Source organism: Chrysochloris asiatica, unplaced genomic scaffold (assembly GCF_000296735.1).
Source record: "Chrysochloris asiatica unplaced genomic scaffold, ChrAsi1.0 scaffold00027, whole genome shotgun sequence".
NCBI lineage: Eukaryota > Metazoa > Chordata > Mammalia > Afrosoricida > Chrysochloridae > Chrysochloris > Chrysochloris asiatica.
The window spans coordinates 10,017,892-10,023,814 of record NW_006408545.1 but is presented as its reverse complement, the minus strand read 5'-3'; the positions used below and the strand labels follow the sequence as shown (position 1 = coordinate 10,023,814).

The following is a 5,923-nucleotide window of genomic DNA, read 5'->3' as shown; positions in this document are numbered from 1 at the left end:
TACATTTAGGATAAGTGTTTTATCATATGGAAATTCTGTCTCAATTAAAATGAAAGCAAAAGTACAGTATAGAACAATTTGTATGGCATATTCCTATGTTTAACAAGAATAAGGTGGGTTATATTTTTTAGACATATATTCTTTAGTTATAAAATATTAAATTCTGGAATTTAATATTAAATTAAATTAAAATTAAGATTTAATTTTAAGATACACAAGATAAAAATAACAATGTTTCAATGATCAGGGTATAGGTCAGAAAATAGGCAGAATAGTTTTATAAATTATTTATTTAACCATATGATATGGTAGCTAATAAATTCCTAAATAAATCATATGAGATTCGTTTTATATGCTGAGTACATATATTGAAAGTATTCACCATATGGCATCATGCATGAAACATATTTACAAACACTTTCAATAGTAAGAAGGGGATACTACCAGATATTAGTCATAATGTTCTTTGATATTCTGAATTCTGAATTGATGAAATTCAGCTCACTCACCCACAAAATGAACAAGGATAAAACATTTTATTTTTATATTTCAATTTTGAAAAAAGGAGATAGAGGTTTTAATCAAGTAGTACAATAAGACTGGGGGTTTATAAACTTGCATTCAATCCTATGGAGTGTGGTGGCTCCACACAACTGCCAATCACAACATTGGCAGTTTAAGCCTGCCAGTAACTCCACAGAATCTCTTCCAAAATGTTAACATGGTTGACAATGATCTGGCTCATGCCTATCTCTACATTCTCATCTTTTATAGATTTATTTTGCATTGCCTGGCCACATTTGCCTTCATTTATCTTTTTCTACAATATTTTGCCTGGCTACCTCTCATTTCATGCTGATCTATAAGGAGAACTTTGAGAAATGATGTTGCTACCTTCCCTTGGGGATCAGGAAAGGGAAGTACATAGAATATAATAAATGTATATTATATATATTAATTTATATGACAAGAGGTAGTGGTGGTGGTGCGAGCCATCAAGTTGATTCTGACTGATAGCGACTCTGTATAGGGTTCTGCGGGCCATAAATCATTATAGGAGCAGAAAGCCTAGTCTTTCTTTCATGGAAACACTGCTAGATTCAAACTGTCCTATACTATGATGCTACCAGGGTTCCTATATGATATAAAGAGATGAATAGATATGAAATATAAAAATGTATAAGAATTGTTGCTGTTAAGTGTCAAAGAGTCACTTACAACTCATAGTGATCCTGTATAGGGTCTTCTGAGACTGAAAATCCTTGTAAGAATATAAAACCTTGTCTTTCTCCCATGGTGCCACTGAAGGCCTTGAACCACAAACCCTGTGATTTGTGGTCCAGTGCTTATCTTATAGAGCCACTGGGTTCCCTTTATATAAGAACATAAATGGTATATATCTGAGTAAGTCCAAAAGTATTGCTACTAGGGTTGCGTTTTATATACGCACAGGCTTATTTCAAGCTAAACATGTATTAATATGTCTCTGTGACAAATGATTGGCTGCATGCAAGTTCTCTCAATAATACACTTGTCATAGTCTCAGTAGGGTGTCTTCAAAATAAAAGATCCATTCAAAACAATGACTTTTGAGGGATTATTTTGGGCCAGTCAAATCCAAGGCAATGGAATCATCTCAGAAAGTTATGGCTACTATTTTCTGGGATTCTGAAGAGATAATTTAGAAGAAGATTTGTATAGGCCACATGAAGGTCACAGGGCTTCTTAGGAATATTTAAGAAAATGGAAGACATAATTATTAAGAAAAAGTTCAAGAAATTGTGCCAAGGAATTTTTTTTTTCAATCACAACAACAAACCTGTTCATTCTTAGAGGAAAGCAAGTGCTATCCTATGGGAATTTTATTGGGGAATCCTGCTCCAGTCATACTACAGCCCTGATCTTGATCCTCCAGGATTATTCCATTCCTAAATTTAAGTTTTTAAAGGGAGCATAAAAGTATATCAGAATTTGTGTCCTTTGATGATGCCAATATGACTGTTTTTGCATGGTGCAAATCAAACAGCACAGAATTCTTTGGGGAAAGGATTAGAGAAATGCAAACAGCACCTTCAGAAATGAATGGACCTCGATGGAGTATGTATTGAGAAACAACAGCTTCACATTTTTATGATTTTGTTTAATCGACGTCTCTATGGTTTTGTAGCAATAGTTTTGAGTTATCTTCGTACATATGAATTGTTCTTCGTACATATGAATTGTTCTTGTTGTGTGCTGTCATGTCAGTTCTGACTCATAGCAAGATTGTATAGGGTTTCCTAGATTGACTGGTGGGTTTGAATTGTTGACCTTGTGATTACCATCCCAGTGCTTAGCCTACAGTGCCACACCAGGGCCCACATATGAATTAATCTCATTTATATCTAGGATTCAATTCACAACTCTTCTCTGGTAACAAATAAACATTCAGGAAATTAGCAGTCTGAATTCATGGTGTCAGCTCTAGGGAAAGGTTTTTTTGTTTTGTTTTGTTTTGTTTTTCCCAAATTCCATTAGTTCCTAGAAACCTCTGGCATTCCTTGGAATGTAGATAGATTTTCACACAGTATCTGTCTCCCCTCTGTGTATGTGTCTATGTATACTCTGCTGGGGGTTTTTTTTATATAAGAAACCACTCAAAAGTGTTTAGGACCCATCCTACTCCAGTATGGACTCATTAAAAAAACAAAACCCTACTCCAAACACATTTATATTTATAGCTGCAGGGATCATTTTTGTTATTGTTAAGTGCTGTCAAGTCAGTTCTGACTTATATCTACCCTGTATAGGGATTCGGAGGAGTGATGGTGGGCTTACGGTCCAGTGCTTACTTACAGCACCATACCCTGATGGAAGTTAGGATTTCATATATGGCAGATATACTTCAGTATGTAACAATTATTGAGCTATTTCTCTGTCTCTCTCTCTCTTTTTTTACCCACTAGGTAGAGGCAAAAAAACACAACAACCCAGAAGCCTAATATTCTGAATTCCATCCCAGTTCACTCTGCTCTAGATCAGTGTGACCTATTTCAGCTAGAAAGTACATCACTAATAAGTAATAAGAGTAGGAACGCATGGCAATGTTAACTGTGTGCTTCAAGCTTCTATGGCACATCATGCCTCTGAGAAGGCAGGGACGAGAAATTGACAAGAAGGACATAAAACAGCAGGGCTTCAGTATTCTGACTCCACAGGGCCTGCTAGCCATATGGCTCTCTCAGTGCTCCAGAGCACATACATGCATGCATGCACTCACACATTTTTCCATGGGAGTTTTTTTTTTTTTTTTTTTGTTTTTTTACAAGGTGTCATTTCTGTTCGTGTGAGTTGAGTTGACAGACTTGCAATTGTCCTACGTCCTTCACACTTATGAAATTTATTACAGAAAATGATGAGAGACTCTAGTTATGAAAGTCAGTGGATGTTTTGGATTTTTTGCTCTTTTGTGTGTGTGTTTGTGTACTTGTTTTGTTTTTAATTAATGCTAAATTGCAATAAGGTACTAAGTGGATAACCTAATTGGGTCAGAATAAAAACCTTGAATAGAGGCTTGGGATTATGGGTCTTTTGATTGCTAGAAGTAGAAAACAACTAAAGATCATCTAATCTATCATCTAATGCTCTTCATATGGCCAAGAAATACACAGATCAAAGAGTTCAGAATATTTTCTCAAGATACTCTGAATCAGGAGAAACGAAATTTGTAGAACTAAAACCTAAATTATTTTGTTTACTTTCTTATCCTGTCTTCCCTATAAGATGAAACATTGATATTAAACAGCAAATGGAAATTTGTGGAATAGAGTCAGAAGGCACTAAACTATAAAGACTGTGATTACAGTTTAAATACCCTAGTTATATATTTGGTTAATCTTTCAACATAGCATATAAAGTGGGATTAAGTCCCATTATATTAATGTTTTAACAATATATCTTTATTTTAAACTGCATGAGGTGATAAGTAAAAAAAATCAAGATTATTTATTAAACTGTAAAAAGTTCAGCAATTGTAAAAATAGCATATTTGTGCAGTTCTCAATTCATTTAAATAATGATGCTTACAATATTGCCAATAAATAATCACTCAATATTTTTCACAGATATGTATATTTTAAATTTAAATTTTACTTCCTTCTTTTCATTTCTGTGTCTTAAAGAAATATGAGCATATAAGCTTACATAAAATAATAAACAGAGAATATATAAGAGCTATAAGAAAATAATGTATTCTATATATATAATTGCATAAAATAATCTGTATTAAATAGTCATCACCATACAATTGATAGTTATCAGAAATCTTTTAAACACCTACATGATGGATACATTCTACATATTAAAGACAGGCTTTAAGTGTATAAATCCTATGTATTTAGGACTGCAAAATGCTCAGTTTTACCATATGTATTATATTTATATCTAAATCTATATCTAACTATGTTGTTGCTAGGTGCCTTCCAGTCGGTTCCAACTCATAGCAATTCTAGGCACAAGGGAAAAAAAGAATCGCTATTATCTAGTCCGTATATGCGTAAGCTTATTCAGAACAAGGGAGGACAATAGCTCTATATCATAAGCACTAGGCTGCAAACCACAAGTTGAGCTCATCAGCTGCTCCATGAGAGAAAAATTAGGCTTTCTGCTCCATAAAGATTTGCAGCCTCAGAAATCCTATACAGTATTGCTAGAGTTGGAACTGTTATTAAGTGCCGTTGGATCGGTTCTGACCTATAGTGTCCCTATATAGGGTTTCCGAGGAGTGGCTGGTGAGCATGTGGTTCAAACTGACTTTGGAGTCCAGCACATTAACCCACAGCACCACATCAGAATTTCTTGGACCTGACTAGATGCACCAAATATTTAAACATACCTCTGAAATTGGTGGATGACTGCAGAAAAGTTCTATTAGTGATACACTTGTATTAGTCTTATTGTTATTGTTGTTGCTGTTAAGTCAGTTTCAACTCCTAGCAATCCTGTATTGGATTGTACAATCCTGTACTCTGAGGAGTAGCTGTGGGTTTGAACCATGGACCTTGTGGTTAGGAGTTCAGTACTTACCACATCAGAATCCCATTAATTTTGTAAGTGTGCCCTAAAACAAAACAAATATACAAGCAAACAAAAACAATACTTTTCCTGTAATGGAAAAAACAATTTTGAGATTAGGGCTAGCGTTAAATGTTTTTTAAAAATTAAGTGGATATCTTTTCAAATCATGGAAATATTACAAATAGTTTATGGAAATGATGTTTTATATAAAACGAGTTTTTAAATGAGCCAAGTGTTTTAAGGAAGGTCAGGAAGGCTTCTAAGATGAATTAAAGATGAGAGATCAGCTAAGAAGGTTATGAGGACAGTTTTTTTTGGAATACTCATGGAGTAATTTTCACTGATTTTTCTCTAAGGACACAGGGTAATCATTTGGGATTATTAGGAAAAAGTTTTAAGGAAATGAAAAATTGCATTTGTGGGAAATGAGCAGGAAAGGTGTGCCAAGTTGTTGTTGTTTTTTTTTATCATGACAACATGTTACTTATTTTTCAAGGGTATCAAGGAATATCTAAGAACGCTGAAAAGGGAAACCTTACCCAGACACCTGATCTTGCACCATTCGATTTCTTTTTATTACCCAAATACAAACAACTTTAAAACATTATCTCTCAAGGATGCCAAAACTGCTATTTTGATGTGGTGTAAATCTAAAAGTGCCAAATTCTTCATAAAATGGTTACATAGAGTAAAATAGCACTTTCAAAAGTGTATAGGCCAAGAGAATAAACAAGATGGCGGATCAGGCGGACGTATAGCAGAGAGCTCCACCAACAACACAGAATACCTGAACAAGCAGGCTCAGGGGATGGTCCCAGAACTCTGAACCACATATAAAGGAATACTTAGAAGGTTGGAAGGCTCACAG

The 5,923-nt window shown here is 34.5% G+C and overlaps 1 pseudogene; it reads left to right on the top strand.

Moving 5' to 3' along the window:
• Positions 1–1,994: 1,994 nt before the first annotated feature.
• LOC102836277 overlaps positions 1,995–5,923 on the top strand; it is a 5,001-nt pseudogene continuing 1,072 nt past the window's right edge.